This window comes from Protopterus annectens, chromosome 10.part0 (assembly GCF_019279795.1).
Source record: "Protopterus annectens isolate FY-2018-M chromosome 10.part0, PAN1.0, whole genome shotgun sequence".
Taxonomy (NCBI): domain Eukaryota; kingdom Metazoa; phylum Chordata; order Ceratodontiformes; family Protopteridae; genus Protopterus; species Protopterus annectens.
The window spans coordinates 422,328,060-422,349,450 of NC_056744.1; positions in this window are offsets into that span (position 1 = coordinate 422,328,060).

Below are 21,391 nucleotides of genomic sequence, written 5' to 3' on the forward strand. Positions count from 1 at the left end.
TAATTTTTTACTTATAAATCAATCAGTAATGCAGATGAAGCTAAACACATTTTTGTAAAACTCTTTCATTTTAAAACATATTCTAATTATGAGACCTACTCATTGCCGATCTACTTTTGCCATAAGGCTGTATGTGGCTGGACTTGCAACCTATTCCCAGAATTAAAATGAACCTTCTTCTTCTATAGGCCAAAGCTGTTATTTCTATGGGATCATATTTTTGGGAGACCAAAGTATTACACATTGATATTATACTATGCTCAATAGACTACTACATGCATTATGAACAGGAAGTAATTGTAATTGTCTTCCTTTGTTATGCAGTAAAGGTAACGGACTAGAGCTACATTATCATGTGACATCACAATGGTCCTACAGTTTAATGCTCAACTCTCAGCAAGGAAATATTTCAATGTTCTTACAGTTTGTATCAGATTTATGAAATTCCTGCTGCATGTTAGTCACAATTTGAGCCACGGCTATTTGCAATTCTAATTGTGGAATACTTTCTTGTTATTATATTACAAGAATAATGCTAGCTAAAATTACATTGATTCTTTTTCTACTCATTTCATAATGTACTTATCAAAAACATTATTTATAGATATTCAAGAGCTAAATGCAATATTTCAGTTTCCTATTGTTATTTTCAACCACTAGCCATAATTACTATGCTTTTCATTACAAGTGAAGACCATATTAAAATGTTTTTAAACTATACTTTGTATGATCACATGAATGCACATTAGTTTAATTTTTTTCTAAATCTTATATTTTTCTTTTTTTATGATGTTGCTAATGTAAATAAGATATTTGATTATTTGTTCGGTTGAAATATTGCTGAAGTTCTGCTGAAATTAGTTATTGTGGACTTTATCCATAGGAGCTCAATAATGGACTTTGTTTCAAATGTTCATATTACAGTTGCCATTAATTATTTCCTTAGATATTTTTATTGATCCAGGTGTATTGTTAGAGACAGTTTAAAGATGTTTCACTTACTCTATTTACTATTGTTAGAGACAGTTTAAAGATGCTTCACTTACTCTATTAACTATCAATCCTACTTTGTATATTAAATTTTATAAACTCTTCTCAGGTTAGGGGAGTTTGGAGTATGCCCAGAGTACTTTAGGGAAGAGTACTTTATATTATTTTACTTATGACTTATCCTTCTAAATTTTATGTAATATTTCCTACTTATACTGCACTCCAGTTTTCACAACATGTTACTCTACTAATTCCAATTTTTCCTTATATTTTACCTTCAGCAATTCTTCATGATTTGTCTATGTTAATTCAAGTAGTAATCTCCCTTTGTCTTACTATTACATACAACTTATAAACACATGTATTGGACAATACACTGTTGGAATATAAATGCTTTACACCTAGCAAAAAATGCAAACTTTGTCTGTCATTGTTTTTTGAATCAGATGCTAAGATCATGTTTGTGCCGGAGACATACATGGTAAACAAATCACAGGATACCATTAACAAAATATGGATAAAACATATTATATCAGCTGGTATTAGTACTAATAAATCTAGAGTAACCATGCTGGTCAAAAATAAATTTACACCCATGATAATTATGATATTAACCCTGAGGGAAAATGGTGTTAGATTGTTTCTAAAGATCATTTAGTTAATAAACAAATTATTTTACTAACCATTTATGCCGCTTGTCATAAACAACAAGACTTCATTATACAAATAACCAACATGTTAGACAAATTCACTAACTATTACTTTACTATAGGTTGGGACTGAAATTGTGTTACACATCTTAAACAGATAAAAGTGGCCACTTAAATGCAATACTATGAATAGCACCTTTGTTCTTCTTGGCATAAAAGAAAGTTACTTTCTCTTTGACCCTATTAGATTTGCTGATGAGTCAAATAATACATTTTCTTACTATTCACCATGCCACCAGAAATGGTCTATAATTAATTTATTTCCTACTCTCTAGTTATACTTTAAGAAACACCACCTGTCTAACCATAGGCTGTCTGTTTCTGATCACTCCAAAATTAAATTTAAATACACTTTTATTAACTCACCAGTTAATAAGAACTATAATAATTTGAATCTTAATCCAAAGCTACTTGAAATAAAAAATGTTAAATTAGAAGTTTTAGACATCTTAACACAGTTTAATAAATCAAATAGGGGTCTATATTAGAACATCAAAGTTTCAAAACTTTGAATGTTCTAATATCGACCCCTATTCATTGAAAGCTGAAAACATTGAACATACAGAACAGCAAATGTTTTCCTAGGGAAAAAAATTGCTGTTCCAAAACACATATACACAACACAAGCACACCAAACAAACAGCAATCCATGCACATACACCTAAAACCTTACACCTAACCCTACACTAAACTATACACACACCACTAGCTATCCACTTGCCTTAACCCAAAACCTAACCCTAAGGTCTGTCACTATCGCACACTCACCTCACCCGCGCCCTAACCTTAACTCGCCTACCCCACTCTAACCCCCACATCGACACAATAGCACACATACCTAACCCGTGCCCTAACCCTAACTCACCTAACCTGCTTTAACCCTCATGTCTACACAATCGCACACATACCTAACCCGCGTCCTAACCCTAACTCACCTAACCCACCCTAACCTTCATGTCCACACAATTGCACACATACCTAACCTGCACCCTAACCGTAACTAACCTAACCCACACTCAATCGCACACTTACCTGAACCTGACCCGTAATTTTCCACCACAGCACTGAAAATACTGAAGCAACAGAAACGGACAACCAAATTGTTTCCCTAGGAAACAAATCAGTTTTCTTTTGCTTCGATATTTTCAGCTTTTGCTGAATAGGGGTCGATATTACAACATTCAAAGTTTTGAAGCTTCGATGTTCTAATATAGACCCATCAAATACATCATCAAAAATGTAAAAGTTAATATCCCTTGGGCAGACATAAAAGCATCTAATAAGTCAAGCATCATATTATAAAAAGAAAAATAAATTAATCAAAAACTTTAAAAAAATGGATTTGTTTGCAAAAGTTACAACTACAAATTAATGATAATTTGGAACAACAAATACTATTTATTCAACAGGAATTGCTTATGCTCCATATGAAGCAAATGACTTGTAATGAAACTAAAGGTTTAATTCATTATGCACTTTGGGTCCCGGCTGCTTTAAAATAGTTAGCTAGATTAATAAAAATGTATAAACATCTGAACTTTATAAATTAAATTATGGTAGACAGCAAATCACTTACTTCTGATCAACAAATATTAGAATTATTTCATTCTGTTTATGATATTTTATGCAACTGAACTTCATATAATTATAACCTTACTGATATCAGTCAATATTTGAAACACATCAAGTTTCCAATACTTACTAAAAATAATAAAACTTTATTAGTTAAGCCTATTAAACTGAAAGAAATGCAACAAACAATTTTGAGTTTAAAATTAGGTAAAGCACCAGGCCCAAACAGATATTCATCGGCATTTCATGAAAGTTGTTTTTAGATATTATATCCAAAATGTTTTACATCTTATATAATTGTATCTTAACTAATGGTATTGATTTATACCAAAGCCAATCAAATACAATATTAATCCCCAAATCAAATGAAGACCCAAAGGAAATATTGTCCTTATAAATCTGGATATAAAATTCTTAGATTCTATCTTTGCAGATAGGCTTAACAATATTTTGCAGTCAGTTGTATTTAGTTATCAATTGTGATTTCTAAAACTGACACTGATGGTACACCAAACTCTTACTCTAGATACTTTACAACATTTTTCTTACACAATTGAATCTAATATCTTTGTTTTATTCCTCAGTGCATCTAAGGCCTTTGACATGGTCAAAATCCAATTCCTTTCTGTAGTTATGGAAACATTTGGATACCCCATTTTCTTTCAAAACTCTATACTAATCTGATATATGAACTCTACACCATAAATTGTAATAAATAAAATTCCCTCTCCCCCTATAAAAATCAGCAATGTTTTTAGAGACAGTTGTCAACTTTCTCCCCATTTCTTTAATTTATATAATCAACTACTTTTTCTTTCTTTAATATGAAATTCTTATTATCATATTCCTAATTGTATAAGATACAAAGTTCCATTCACTGCTTTCACTGAAAATGTTAATATTTATTTAACTCAACAGAGCACTGATTTACCCAAGATTCTTAATATAATTCAGACCTTTTCTAAATGCTCAAACTATAAATTAAATCTAAAGAAATGTCCACTTTGTTTCCTTTAACCCTGATTATAACTTCATTAATACTTCTATACTAAAAGGTATACAACTTACAAAATACCTATAACCAAAATTTAGAGGGAAAAAGTGCCAGAAAGGTATACTTTTTTAAATTGATTTACATTTGATGAAGTCTTTTATCTGGATGAAAACGCAGTGACTTGTTAATGCATTTGTGTATGTGATTTCTGTGACCACTGCTTCATTTGGAAGTAAATCATTTTTTAACCCAGTCATGTGTGGGTGGTCCTTCCTAGTACTTTTTCCTTCATTTAAAACTTGCACAGTCTTGTAACTATTTAATATTACTTTCTCTCAAAATATCAAATTAAACTCATAGCTTAACATCTATAGATGCTGGACAACTACAATTGATGATCTTTAAAGATGCTCCAAATTAAAAGGTTCCTTTCTTTCTAAGAAGGCAATTATTAAAATTAACTTCTCCACCCAACTTTTGTTTTACCCTAGATCCTCAACCCAAGTAATATCATTAAAATTCTTTAAGCAGATTGAATCTGCTCTCATTAAGTTCATTTGGACCCTCAAATCTGTGAAAATAAATAATAAAAAATTAGTTATTGCCAACTTCATGGCGGCAAGTGTCTTGGAAAGTTTTTTTCTATAGTATTTAGTATTAAATACCCAGACACTATTGGTTGCTCTTTATTTAAATCTAGATAACTATTCTTGATCTCCCTTTTGTTTACATATTTGGTGTACTTGCTTAAAGGATTACAAATGTAATCTTATTTTTCCTCACTTTCTAAAGACTTCTATCAAAAATGTTAAGAAATGTTAAAATCCATAAATTTTCCACAATGTGATATACTCCTAAAAATTATTGAATGGCTGGATCTTAAGGAATGCTTTGAATTATTACAACCAATAAATCATAACCTTAACTTTCTATTAAATAATAAAATAATTGACTTATTACAATGTATTCTCTTAAAACTTATAACATTATGGAATTTACTTTCATTAACTACTGATTCATCTGAACAGATAAGAATCAAACTGAAATTACTTAAAGCTATCTAACTATAATTAACTAGTTACTACATACCATTACAACAAAGTAGACATAAAAATCCTACATTTCAAAAATATTTTTTTACAAAATCTATCTTTCTTTACTCTAAGAAAAAACTCCTGTCACATGCTTGCAAATCAGATATTAATTATACACTTAGATCCCCATTTCAAATGTTCTCCTCTTGGTTTTCCCTAGGTACATTCCTTTCCCCAAATACTCCCTATGGAAATGCAATAAAATATTTTATTTTCTATATCCCTCTTAAAAAAATATTACACCCAATTTATGATTCTTAATGACACTTACTATACCCTGGTAAAAAAAGGTCAATATTTCCTTCGCTCTCAAAAAATTGCATATATTGTGGTTTGAAAATGCTGATATCCTTCATGTTTTTGGCCCTGTATTTATCCTAAGAAATTATGTTATATTTTAATTCTTAAAATTCAAAAAATTATTCCTAATATTCAGTCCGTTCCCTGGCAACTAGCAGTTCTTCATATCCCATATTCCCAAGCTCATTATAAATACTTGTTCATTCAAATTACTTGTTTTTCTTAGTCAAATTTCATATTTATCACTGTCCCAAATCAAGGAAGGTAGTGTTTTTTTCATTTGAGAGTTACATGGCTGCCAAAGAAATGCATAGCTGAAGTCTCTAGGTGATCTCACTGAATTACCATTAACCTCTCACTGTATGCCTGCTATAGGGGGTGTACGTCTAAAATTCAAAGTATCACAAGTTCAAATTTCTTATGGTCAAGACCATAAGATCAAACTTGTGAAAGTTTGAACAGTTTAAATGGAGATTGCCATACAGCGGTGAACGGTATATTTACTGTTTTCCTCACTCTAATGCAATCTCAGAGTTGGTATATTTAATTAGGAAAAATGTAAACAATTTTTTTTTTTTTTTTTTTTTTTAATTTAAAATTCGAACTTTCAAAAGTTCGATCTTATGGTCTCGACCATAAGTAATTTGAACTTTGAAAGTTTAAATTTTAGAAGTAGATCCCTGCTTTAGACACTGGAAGAAGGGAGTTCCTGAAAACAGACAAAAACTAGAATGTGTAAACCACTGTAGTCTAATCGTGTTGTTATCTTTCGGCTTTTTCCAGTTAGGGGTCACCACATCGGAACTCCGGTCCACTAATGATTGGCAGTAGATTTTCATGAATGCCGAGGTGCCAGCTCGACATTCAATCTTCAACGAAGGAATGTCCATTTACGCATGTCTTTCGAATGCCCACCCAACCGCAGGGAGGACATGCAGACTCCACACAGAAGGCACTCCCCGCACTCCAGCCAAGAATTGAACGGGAGCACGTCTTGCTGTGAGGCAACAACGCTACCACTGCACCACCACGGAATGACCCACTGTAGTCTAATCTGTTTTTAAAATCTTATGATTAGACCCACTGTAATCTAATCATAAGATTTTAATAACAGACCTCACGGTAACTGATAGCTGTTGCAAGGTTCACAACAGTAATGCAATGTAAGTTATAGATGAAACACTAGTCAGCATTCTGGCAGATGAATTCTGAAAGAATTAAAGAGAGGCGATATCATCTTCACTTAACTCTGGTTAAAGAACATTACCATAATCAAGTTAGGAAGACATTGTCAGATGTGAGATCTTTACTATGTAGCAGATACATTTTATGTTTAAACTAATCATTTACTTGACCCATGACTTGTCTCTACTCAGTGACATTTACATACTTTTGTCTCTCTTTCTTTAACTTTCTTTCAATACTTAGTTCTCATGCATCATTTTTATTTCATTGTATACTGTATATTGTATTATTTTGCCTTGCATTTATTTATATTTATTAATTTAATAGCATTTGTTTACTGGGATAGTCTCACTGGCACTAAATAGATACTTTTCAGCATAGGCCTGAGGATAGAAGCTCCAGTACACATATTGGCATGCATAATTTCAAACATTACATACAGAAATATAGTAAAGATAGTAAGTACTATGGATGGACACTACATTACATAAATAAATTTAATAAAAAGTTACAGTTTAAACAATCAAGTACAGAGAATGTGACATTTGCATGTATGTGACATTCATTTGCAGTAGAGATTTATAGAGTACACTATTACATATAGAGGTCTGACAAAATATATTTCAGCACACATTGTATGTCATTTTGTTTGCTTTATTCTCTACCTTATTTAAGTGTGCAGTGATTACACAATAAGAACTTTAAAAAAGTTCATGCTGAAGGTGAACAGTTATGCAAAGATAAGTTGATGGAACTAAATACTTAATCCAAGAAATATTTTTCTGATGACAATAAGATTACCTGGAAAAAAATCACTTGGCCCATGTGGATTATGTATACATTATATGCTAACTCTAGTTTATTCTTGCCATAAAGATGAGCAGAGTGAGGAAAAGAGAAATGATGGATGCACATTTTTATTGCCTCATTAATGCCTCAGTCTTCAATATGGTTGAGCTCAAGCCAACTTGATTCCATCCTGTGGTGTGTAGCCTCGATACACTTTTCCAGGATAGTAACATCTGAATCATACTTCTAAGAAGAAGAGCTGCATAGCTTAATATAAGCAGAATACTAATGGTATAAAATGCCTCTCCCTTTAATAACAGTTCTTAAGATTAAAAAGATTCTTAAGATAAAGACAAGCATGTTCAGAAGTTAAAACTTAGGAGGTGAAAATTGACTGGATTTATTTTTGTGGCAAAATTACCAAACTTGCTAACTAAAAAGACAGTAAAACATAGAGCTGGCTTTCTTACATAAACTAGAAGACAACAGGGGTCAGCAGTACAGGGTACATACACAATATGGAAGAAAGGTATACAGATAGAGGAAAAGAGAGTATATTTCATATTTACAAATAAGACAAGAACAAATATTCATGATGTGGGGAAAGGGTGTCATGTGCAAACTTTATTCATCTTTGATGTAGGTAGTATTTATTGCTCCAAATGGTAGTTGTGGGCAATGGCCTAAAGGATTTTGAGGGTGCCTGTATACTTGGGATGCTGGACCAGGACAGAGGTTATGCAACACTACTTAGACAACAAATCTTGCTGTTTAGGAGGCACTGGTTCCCTCATATAGCAGGTCCTTGTGCAGATCATACTCAATTTCCTCTGCTGCAACAGTTCGGGCAGCATGACTGTGAAGATGTTCGAAAGAACATAGAATCAGTAATGTCTCGTGTCCATTTGGTTCTTTGTATGTGGATGGTATTGCTCTCTGAAATTGGAGATGTTCCAACATTGGACCGGAGAGGGAAATGCATTCTGTTCTTAACAAGTAAGGAGGTCTATAGGCAGCCTAATGTGATGCTTTGTTATTAAGCTTGTATAGTACAAAAAATCATGCACTCTTTAGTATGCAATATTCTGCTAATTAGTTGTATGCACATATGCATTTCAGTGGGATGGAATCTGTGAAGTGGAAGTACAACAACTTTAGCCTGTGTACATGTCATTGTCTGCAGCTATCTGCATGTGGTGTGATAGATTCTACTTTATATCATAGCATAAGTTGGTAGGCCACTCAGATGCAACATTTGTCCTGTTGACTGATTCCTAGTAATGAATGAAGGGGTTGGGAGGGTGGCCTAATGGTTAAGATGTTTGCCTTACAAACACAAGGTGCAGGGTTTGAGTCTCACAAGGGATAATTGGCTAGGCTTACAATGGCTTGCAAGGGCAGTTAGCCTAGTACTAATCTATGAACCTATGAATATTTCTACTTAACGGTATGGCACACTTGTGGAAATTTACATAACAATGAATCACTAAGTGGCAGTGCAGAGCAACTCTGCTTATCTCTGCATCATGAGTTGTAGCACTATGCCTTTACCTCTGAATCCTTGACAAAATGGTGATTCAGAAATCCTACCACATTCTCTGCAGACTGAGGCAGTATCTCACAGATTTCCTAGAAAGCTCAGTGTACCTTATAGACATGCAGAAAAAAAACAGGTTAAACTGAATAACATGTAGGAAAAAAACAGGTCAACCAGCATAATGCCTGCATTATGAAAGTATGAGCAGTGCCAAACAGGTATGCAGATGATGTTTTGGATCTTTTTAAACAATCTGCCCAGGGTGGAAAAGGTATTTCCTTGTCATAGCAGTAGGGAACTTCTTCTGCACTGCAGAATTTCCTGCTCATTCCAAGTCTCACAGGAAGCACTGTAGGTTCAGACCTGCATTTAGGATATTGGTCATTTCCTCTAATATCCTCCACATTAAAAAGTATGGCATCTCAGTATTTTGGTCATCTCTGCATATGCCAGCAAATTGACCCTGTTGGCTATAGATGTGCCAGTGCTATTATCTATGATGTTCAGTTGTTGGCTGATGGCTGCATTTATTGCGTAGGTCCTTCTCACTGCTTTTTTGCTCTATGAACTCTTTCAACTTCTGAGGATACTGCTCTGTTCTTATACCCACAATATTGTATAGCTATTGCTATGGGTCTGAGCTATAGTTCAGTTCAGGCAACATGTGAAGGACATAGCCTGTCACACATCCAGCTTAGTGCCCTGTACAAGTTGGTGGATGCTCTGTGTATGCCTGTCTTTACATGTCTATTTATGTTCTTTTATTTTTTTGATCCTTTAGGTCATCATAAGTTGCACTGCAGCTAGAGCATGCTAGAGCCTTCTGGTCTGCTTAAGTTCCTCACAATGAGGAGTGCTGACAGCTATCCCAGCTCATGCTTTCTGTCATTGTCTCTTACATGCCCTGTACTCCTTCCTGTTACTGGTCTTCTACATGTGGAAAATGCAGTCATCTGTCATTGTCTTGTGTTTCTTTGACTTTATGGTCCTGCAGAATTCGTCGAGGGTACTTTGACCACGTTCTCCTTTGAACTGTTTAATAATTTTATTGTACCCGGAATGTATTCTGCAGTCCTGTTGCTACTTGGCTGTAGATTCTTTTTCATAATCATGGTTTCTTTTTTTGTGGTTTTGGAATTCCTACTGAGATGAGATGATTTTTCTTATAGGTGCTGATTTCTGTGTATGACTGCATGGAGCTTTATACATAATCATTGGAGGCTAGACTTCAGTTTGATTTTTAGTTCATGCTTTCATGCATTTGCAGTGTCCTACTAAAGCTGATTATGTTTTTTCCTTTGTGGTATATTCCACTCACTTCATCCCTGTCAAGTCAGTGGCTTTGTTTTTTTGTTACTTGCTTGTCAACCACTTCACAGGAATCCCTACAAACACAAGTGAGATCCAAAAAACACTCTGCAAATTATCACAGACGTTTCTTGTATAAGTCACATCCAAGTTCAGTAACTACTGTTAATGAGTGGACATAATGTTTAAATACTGGTGGACAAAATAAAAATTCCCCAAACGTGTATTCCCTGAAGCACAAGACAATGAGGAACAAAACTCTGATTGTTGTTTTCCACAGGAAATCACTGCTGGTGTGATTCAATGCGCACTGGCAGTTTTACCAGTTTTTAATAAGATTTCTCTTTTATTGGATTTTATGCAACCATGGAGTTCTTATATATAGGTTTGGTGGTGTAGGGAGCTTGCACCCCCCCCCCCACACACACACACACACACACACACACACACACACACACACACACACACACACACACACACACACACACACACACACACACACACACACACACTGGGAGAGCATCCATCTGCAAAAAACATTTAAAGTTTAATATATATTTAATATTGCACCATTCTGTGTTTCAGGCATTCAGTTTCAGTGTTTTGGTTCTACTGCTTTTTGATGTTTGAGGTTCAGTTGAAGAACTATGGACAAGGTGTGATTGACTTTCAACTGCTCGTTTTTCAAAATTCCCCAGGTGGCAGATTTTGAACTTGTATAAGATTCTGACAGAAATTGTACTGATATTCCTATAATCAGATTATATATATATATATATATATATATATATATATATATATATATATATATATATATATATATATATATATATATATATATATATATAGTACATAAAGAAAGCATTTCATATTTTACAAGTTTTATTTTCTATTAGTGCAACATTCAGAAATGTTCGGCTTTTTAATATTACTTAAATTGATAACATTCATAGAATATTACAGATAAATAACAGCATCATGAACTGGATACATAGTAAAAGCAATTATTTATACTGACAATTGTTTGTACAATTTCTAAAATAATTTCATGAAAAGTGCAATAACCCAGCTGTGAGAGTATTACTCAGAAGATTTACGTGTCCTTTGTTCTGGCTTGCGTTTCAGAAGAGTATGCATTGTCTATGATTCAGCTCTTCACAGTATGCTCCAAGAAATATGGTTATTGTAATGTCCGAAGATAAACATGTTTCTTCACATATGTTAAAATAAGAATAAAACTGACAGATCTTTATGAAAGTCAGCAATAAGATTTCTGCATGAGAACTCCCAGAGTCTGAGCCTCAGTCCTGATCTGTGGTTACCATCTTTCTCTATGCAGGTGCACTTTGTTTGCTTCTCTAAATTATCCATAAAGGTTGCATTTCCCTTTTCCCTTCTGACTCGGATCCCACTGTCATGACTAAAAAGGGACAATGATGACCAGCAGTCTTACCTGGTTCCAGAGAACCCCCCCCCCCCAAAAAAAAAAAAAAAAACTAATGTAGCTGCACATGCCCTATTTATTTTTGGCCAAACTGCTTCTAAGTGATCTGAAGCACCAGTGCTAATGTGATTCAAAGAATGATGCAATGTCATTTACAATATGCAGGCAGGACTACAAGAAAGTTATAAGGCAGTGGGATCAGCAAACACAACCCCTCAAACCTAATCCACATTAGCATATGAATATCAACAATAGTCAAAAAGTCAGTGATGTGAAAATGTGAAAATGGCAATATGAAGGGAGCAAAGATCAAAACCCAAAGGACTCAGCTGTCTAACCAGAACAGGAAATTGGGATGCAAATGACAACAGTGTCACTTTAAAGTGATTGTATATACAGGGCAGCAATGTACTTTAAAAAACAACCAAGTTGCTGAGTAGGTTGCATTGTTGCATGAAATATTGGTTCCCAAATCTTGCCCAGTATGTGTCAACGATATAACTGTATGTTCTGGATAGTACAATGAGGTACTCCAAGATTCTATAATGACTGTTATTAATAACACTCACCAAGTATTTGTCCTGCTTTGCTGTAGGTGATGTATTGTAGATGTACAGTCTCTACTGAACATGTGTTCATACATACCTCTCAACTACCTGCATCTCCTGTCCATCCACAAACATTTATGAATATCATCAAATTTGCATGGCAAATCCATTTTTATATGGTTAGCAGCATATGCAGCTACTGTTTCCTCTTGTAAGCTGTTAAGATTTTGTTCTCTTCTGTCCTGTCCTACCAGCTTCTTTAAGCTAAATTCAACAAGCTCTGTGGTCAAGTTATTGTGGATTTAATTATACTACATTTGCTTCCTTTCCATTGCAATACTTTATTTACTGACAGGTCCTACTGTATCTATCAACAGATGAAATGGAAATCTTTGTTTACTTACAGCATGTCTAGGAACAGGAAGGCAAATGCGGAAACTTGCATTTACTGTTAGATTCAAGGACTCAGAACTCAATGAAATGAGGGTGAGTCATATAACTTTCTTTATACAACAGATACTACTTTAATTCTTCTCCCATATATGATGGATGTTACAATAAGATCATAAATTTCATTTGGAGGCATAGTGTGAATGAAATAGAATTTATGATTTTATTACAACAGCCACCATGAGAGAAAAATTAAAGTAGTGGTTGTTGTATAATAAGAAATTATATAATACCTAGGCATCACTCATGTCATCCCTGGGGAATGAATGTGGATATTGACTGACAAATATTCTTATAAGGTGTCTGTGACTTTAAGATAATTATATAATTAATCTTAAGCACCTTTGGGTATGTATATAAGTCATCAATTTAATTTACTTCTGTTTATCCCCTTGAAGGTTGTGAAGCCAACTCAATATCTGTATATGTTTCATTTCACTTTTAATACTTTTGATTCCTTTTTGGATAACACCATTCTATACACCACAGGTGTTTTGGATATCATCCTACTCAGGATTAAGACTCTAAAGAGATGTATGGAATGCATTGTGCAGCTGTTCCCCAATAAACATAGCACATATATATTTACAGTACTTTACTCTAATTCAGGATGTGCTCATGGCAATGAGTCTGCTGCAGGTTACATGAAATGCTACAGACTAAACACTGGAGGAGTATGTTATTTCAAAATCTACATACTAGGAGATGTGTTTTCATTTCCTAGGGGGAAGCTAGGGACTATTTTTAACACAGCACATGTTTTGAATTTGCCTTACCCCTTGAAATCACTGACATTGCCACTGATTTGTCTTGTTGATTACACAGCTTCCTCATACTCAGCCCTGATGGATCTGTTGCACATGAGCAAAATAAACAGCACCAGAAACAGTAGATCCAGTGATCTGAACTTCACTTGTGACGTAAATAGACTGTGATGGAGAGACAAATATATATCCTAAAAGATCCTTGCACTATGAAATAGGCTGTCCATCCATTTAAAACAGAGTTAATACCTTATCCTATTCAAACAAAACTTTGACAACTGGATAGGAAATCATAAATTTACCTCAGTCTGGCTCCCATATCTCTCATGGACTGAAGCTGTCAATAAGAAAAGCATTATCCTAACTAAGATCCCCCCACAAATCCTTAGCCACTTGTCTATTAACATGCCCCTGCTGTATGATAAATGAGACCCAAATGGATTGGGGTATGTGGCTAGGCCTTGTAAGGACCCCAGTGGTCATTAGCCTAGTAACATCATATGAACCTATGAATCATGGGGATTTAATGTGGTATGCCGCTACCACCCCCAATGGAATGATGCATTTACACAATAAATCTCATCAGAGTATTTAGCATGCTGTGTTTTTACTTGTGTTGTAACAAGCTTCCTCTGAATATGGAGGCTGAGAGATAACTCATCAGAGTATGAGTAAAATGAAGTATCAGTATATTCATTTAAAATAATCCTACAACTTAGATTAAAAACAGTGGCTTTTATTAAAATCAGGTGTTCATAGGCACAGCTTTAAACTGAGGGTTGGTTCTAATTTAGGGTGGCCTGCATTTTTATAAAATTTTGAAGCACTTTTTTTAAAACAGTGGGAGTTCACATTAACAAATGCAAATGTAAAAGGGCGATTTCATCAAATTCTACCCCTTAAGTCATTCACAGGGAGTTCTCCAGTATGTAGTACTAGTCTGTTTCCGAAACTCATTTCATACTGTTATGTCAAGTAAAAAGCAACATGCATGTGTTGCAGAGTGCATTGATAAAAAGCTCTTCAGGTCAAACTGCATCTCTGCTTGTCAGTAAACACTTGTTAACACTATGCTTTTTCAAATGCTGTACACTACTACATCAGAAAACAAAGTGTTAGTGAGTGATTAATAGGCGATGCTGTTTAAACCTGAAAAACTTTTATTTACTGCATTCTGCCACATATCAGTATTTCATATTTATCTGATATATGCAGATTGCTTGAATGTGCGTTCAACATGAAGAATAAAAGGCATGCATGAAAAACTCTTTTTCAGTTTCAGTCCTGTCAGTTCCTGTTGCATCCCATTCTACAGAGTTAAAAATGTTCTTTACAAACATTGTCAACCTACTTTTTTCCATGCACACTCCTACTTACCAACACCTTATTACATCTGTTCAAATACATATTTGTAAATTACAATATACACTGTACACACACACACACACACACACACACACACACACACACACACACACACACACACACACACACACACACACACACACACACACACACACACACACACACACACACATAAATATATATATATATATATATATATATATATATATATATATATATATACCTATACATATTTATATATTTATACATTTATACATATATCAACACATACCAACACAATAGCTGCTGCTTTGGACTACTATCCTTCTCATCAATGCACATTTTTGTCTTTTCCCTCATCTATACACTACTCAATTCTTCAGTTCCCCTGCCAACAGACTCATATCATACAGCTTTCTGCACACAGCCTATCTATTCTCCATTACCTTAAATATCTATATACCAGCCTTTTCCATACCTCTTTCGGTCTGTTTCTCATAATACTTCTTTTATTAATAGACCACATGGGCATTAGTTTAGCAAACCATCAATCTAAACTCTCACCATTTCAACTCTCAATGACAGTATGTCAATTGCTGCTGTTCATTAAATAATATAACATCCCAACATCAGATCCCAACACCATCATAATCACACATACATAGAATCTCAAAACTATGTTTCTCTTCCTGTCAAGCTTTTTTGGTCCTCCTTAAATAAATTAATAGACCCTGGCCAAACCACTACACCCTGTCCTTCTACTTAAAGAACAAGGAGTCTGTTTCCACTTAGTTCAATAATCATTTTATCCAATTAGTTTTATCATTAATCAGTGATCACCTCACTTTACCATCACCAACTTTCATCTACTCTCGAAAGCAACACACTGTCTTTTAGTTTTCAGCCTGTCCCAACATCAACCATAAGAAATTACTAGCCAAATTAAAAGCAACAACTTCAGCTACCAATAACTTTCCCACCAAGTTCCAAGTACTGCAAAATAGGTACAGAAGCACTAGCCTTCCCTGTCTCCATTCTAATCAGCAGGTCAGTAACTGAAAACTTTGTCCCATCCATCTGGAAAAAAATCCATTATTATACCCCTTCAAAAAAGCAGGTACTTCAACAGAGTTAACAAACTATTGACCTATTGCTACCCTATCACCTCTCTCTGAAATCCTTGAGAAATGTATTCACTCTCAGCTTATGAAACATATAACCAAATACAACCTTCCATGCAACATCCAGCACAGTTTCAGGCCCAACCACAGTGCTACTATTGCCCTCCTCAACATTACCAGTGTAGTAAACCAATACAGAAATCAGGGTAGCCTTGTTTCTTTACTTTTCTTTGACCTTTCCAAAGTGTTGAACGCAGTGTCCCACCAAAAGCCATTCTGAACTTGCAACTCTAGGTCTCACTTACCCCTCCATCTCATACCTCTCAACCACTCTGTCACTCGTCCCTCTCTAACATAGATGACAAGCAGGTAGGGTATTTCATTTAGATACTTTAATACAAAGAAAAACATCAGGATAGATAGCAGCATTATAAAATATAAACAGACTGATTATCAGACAGAACTTCCAGATTCGTCACAGGAAAGGCAATATTCTCTGGAAATGGAACATCAGACAACTCACTCTGAGATAAAGAGTCTTTTTCACAGGCTATGTGCTGTGGTATAGGCTCAGACACTGGCATCAAATGTTTCCAATTCATCCTAAACTCTGCTCCTCATGATTCCACAATATATGATCTTGGCTCTGGATAAATACTTTTCACAACCCCAATATGATCATAACCCTTTGATGTTTGCATCCTTACCACGTCTCCTTCCCATGATGGATTGAGTGGTTTGCTGGTCTTATTGTAATATAACTTCTGGGTTAAATGCTTCTTCAACTCGTTTTCACTGACTTGTTGTTCTTGACACATGGAACCAACAATTGACTACTGATTGATAATGTGGTTCTGATTTGTTTCGATAGAAGTCTCTGAGCAGGTGAACCAAGATGTCTATCACAAGGAATATTTCTAAGATTCAAGAAACTCAGGAAAACATCACTATTGTCTCATTTTGACTTCTCTAGTAACTGCTTTGCACTTTGAACTGCACATTCTGCCAAACCATTTGACTGCAGATACTCTGGGCTACTCCTAACATGAGAAAAGTCCCATTTTACGCCAAATATTTTGAATTGTTGACTTGTAAACTGCATGCTATTGTCAGAAATAACTTTGTGCGGACTACCATGGTCTGAAAAATGATGATTCATCTTAATAATGACAGTACTGCATGCTAGGTTAGGAAGAAGAGCAATCTCTAATCAATTGGAGTAAGAGTCGACTAACACCAAATAATGTTGACAATTCCACTTGAAGATGTCGGTGGCTACTTCTGACCAAGGTAGTTCAGGAATCTGGTTTAGGTGAAGTGGTTATTTTGGTTGATATGGTTTACTACTATTACACACAGAACAAGATAAAAGTTGTCTCTCAATGTCTTGTAACATAGAAGGCCAAAATACTATCCCTCTCACCCTGGGTGACCATGCTGTATGATAGCAATGTCCTCTTATTGCAAGGACTTTGGAAAAAATAATTTTGGACCTTTCATAATGATGCCACTGTCAGACAAAATCTCATCTCTGTATGCAAAATAAGGTTGCACTTCTTGAGGTAAACTAGATTACTTTGACGGCCATCCTTGATTGATAAAGTGGTTGAGTCTCTGTAAAACTGGATCTGTGGCTATGTGATCTCTCAGCTCATCAAGACATGTGGAAGAAAAATGTCTCACTTCTATGACTTCAAAATCAAGGTTCTCATTCTAATGCTGTTGAATGGTGTTTCTGGGCGATCTGGATAAAGAAGCTTGTCTTTCATGCAGACAAGAGTGAAATTATGCTTTTGCAATCTCAGCATTATGTGTTGCAGTCTATCTGGAGCTGAATGCATAGGCTTTCTTAAGATAGTGACTAGAGGTTGGTGGTCTGTTTTGATCTGGATAGGTCTACCATAAACATAATCCTGGAACTCTCACCATGGAAACACAATTGCCAAAATCTCTTTCTCGATCTGAGCATACTGCATTTCAGTTTGGGTAAGAGTTCTCGATGCATAGGCAACAGGTTAACCCTCTTGTAGAATGACTGCACCAAGACCAAATTTCAAAGCATCACATGAAAGAATAACTGGCTTGTGAACATCATAGTATCTGAGAGCTGGTGGACTAGCAATTCTGTGTTTCAGGACATCAAATGCCCTTTGATGTTGCTCTAACCAAAGACCAGGATACATCTTTACATGTCAGCTCTCTAAACGGTGCTGATAGTTGGCTGAAGTCTGGAAAGAACTTCCCTAGATAGTTGGCTATGCCAAGAAAATGTTGCAGGGCTTGAACATTGTCTGGAGTTGGCATCTCTAGAATGGCTGTTTGCTTAGAAGCATCTGGTCATAGGCCTGAACTAGTAAATAAATGACCAACATAAGTAACCTGGTGTAGCCTGAATTTGCATTTTTGTGGCGTGAGCTTCAGATTCACTTGCCGTGCTCTTTCCAGAACTTGTCTGAGGTTTCTGTCATTTTCAGTTTCACCATTACCTCCTACTGGTATGCCGTCTACTCTAATAGCAGAAGGATAACCACAACAAGTTGCTCCATTGCATGTTGAAAAACTTCGTGAGCAGAATTTATCCCAAATGGCATTCTCAAAAATTGTATCTTGCAAATGGAGTACTGAGCTTAGTTAGCAATGAGGATTTCTTTTCAAGCTGAATTTTCCAAAATTTACTCTTTGCATCTAAGACAGATAAAACAGTGGCATTTTGCATCAGGGCTGCAACTTCTTCGACTCTGTGCATTGGATGATGAGGTCTTTTCAGTGCTTTGTTCAAATCTTGAGGATCAATATATATTCTGATGTCATCTGAGCTTTTCCTGTGAGCTACTACCATGGAAAATACCCATTCAGTTGGAGTGGATGAACTTACTGGACAAATCACATATTGTTGCACCATTTTATCTAACTTGGCTTTGACCATTTTCTGCATGGCTTTTGGAACTTTTTCTGCTGGCCTGATAACTGGACTGAAATCTGGGTCTAACTTCATGGAGTTTGAAGTTTCCCTCATTTGTCTTTGAAAAGATCAGCATAGGTAGAAAAAATATATACTGGGCGAAATTAAGAGTTGTGGTCTTTTAAGCTAACATGAAGGACTTCAATGTTAAATGAAAGGAGTCCCATTTTCAAACTGTCTCTGAGCCCTAATAATAATTAGATGTGCCTCCTGACCACATAAAATAAGTCATAACGTCTCCCAGTAGAGTAACATGAAATCACTACTGAGCCTTCAGTCTGAATTTCTTCATTACCATAAGCAACAAGCATTGGACAACTTGCCAAATCAAGCCTTTCACCATGACACACTTTAGAAAATGTTTCTGCTGTCATAACATTGCACTTGGAACCTGTATCAACTTTGAGCTCTATGTGTTTTCCATTTATCTGAACAGTACAAAATAATTAATTCTTTGCCCATAAATCTACTACATTAACTGTTTCATGAAGCACTGACACACCATCAACATAAAGAGTAGGGCTGCAGCTTTCTAATTGATCAACTCATTTCTTAAAATGTTCCCCTTTAATAAAAAATGTGGGCCTTTTGATTTACAAAACCTTTTGAAATGATTCCACCTATTGCATTTGTGGCATTGCTGACCAAAAGCTAAACATTTTTCCTTTTTAGATTCATGATTTCCACCACAATTATGACAGCTGTCGATGAAACTAGGTGGAGGCCCATGCTTTGAGTTTGCTGACTCAATCTTATGCTTTACTGAGACTGAGCAAACTATGGAATTTGCTGGAAAGCTCTGGAGTTTAGAGTGTTGCAGGGGCTACAGTAGCTGCCATGTGTCTGGGTCTGTTTCTTTTAACCATGTGCTGCATGTTATCAACATGAGCTCTAGAAGTTATTGGAAGCATATATCTCTCATTTGTAATCATATTTGCATGCTTTGCTGTGAGTTCATATATCTGAGAAATCTCAATGGCCTTATTCAAAGTTAAATCACTGTCACAAAGCAAAATTCTCCTCACAGCATCATCTTTAATATCATACACAAGTCTGTCTTTTATCAACTCATCCCTTTAATCACCAAATCTGCATGTTTTAGCTTTGTTTCTCAAGTCAGTTATATATGCTGCAAAACTTTCACCAGTTTTTTTATCCCTTGTATAAATTAAGTGCCTTTCCATCCTAACATTTGTCTGGGGGTTAATGTCTCTAAATTTATGTTTTAAGCACTCAGGGTCCTCCCTTGACTCAGCTGGTACTACAATATGATGGTTTCCCTCTCTCCTGCATAGACAGCAAGTGCATACACAATTGAATGTTGCCTTTATATGGCTTCTGAACTAGCTAAATTAAGCAGAATAAATTACTTTCTATGGTCATCTTTATCAGAAAATGAAGCCTGTATAAGAATATCACACTCTTGATCAAACACTCTCCTGTTCTCTGCAATAATATTGTCATACACAAGTGCACTGGGTTTGAAAATCTGTCTACCATGCCCACAAAGTATGCACAGACACACTAATATGATGGCCCTTGTAATTATGTATGAACAAACTGTTCTGTGAGCTTGTAACAACATTCAAATGCACAATAAACTCTTCAAAATACTGTACTTTGCGAAATGCTCAGAAATGGCTGTATTTTGTGAAATAACTTCACTGTAGTACTACACAAACGTGCAAACACTTTATACACTTTTGATAACTCAGATATCTTTAATTAATAAGAAAAAAATATGTGCTTAGTGAATAAATGCAGTCATTTCATTTTATTTTATTTGTTTTATGCAATTTGGACTTTATTTCAAACATTTTCCATAGTAATTTAAATATTTTTATCAATATCGGACATATCGGTTTATTCAAATATTATTTAGAACATTCTGCATGCATTGTTTCATATTTTGCAAATAACAAATAGTTTGAGCAAGTTTTAATATCTGAAATTTGTTTCTGACCTGTTTTGCAAATTATGTGTGCAGTAGGGATGATTCACTCCATTATATTCCTCCAGTGCCAACTAGGTGCCTCTCGGACTTAAATGGAAAAAACTGGAGCTCTTTCTGGCAACAAGTCATTTTGGCCATGCTTCCTTTAACACCATGCTCTTTCAGATATGTTGTTTCTGACACCATGACATTTTGGATATGCCATTTCTGACACCATGTCGCTCATCCCTCTCTAACATAAATGACAAGCAGGTGGGGTATTTCGTTTAGATACTTTAATACATAGAAACACATCAGGGTGGATAGCAGCATCATAAAATATAAA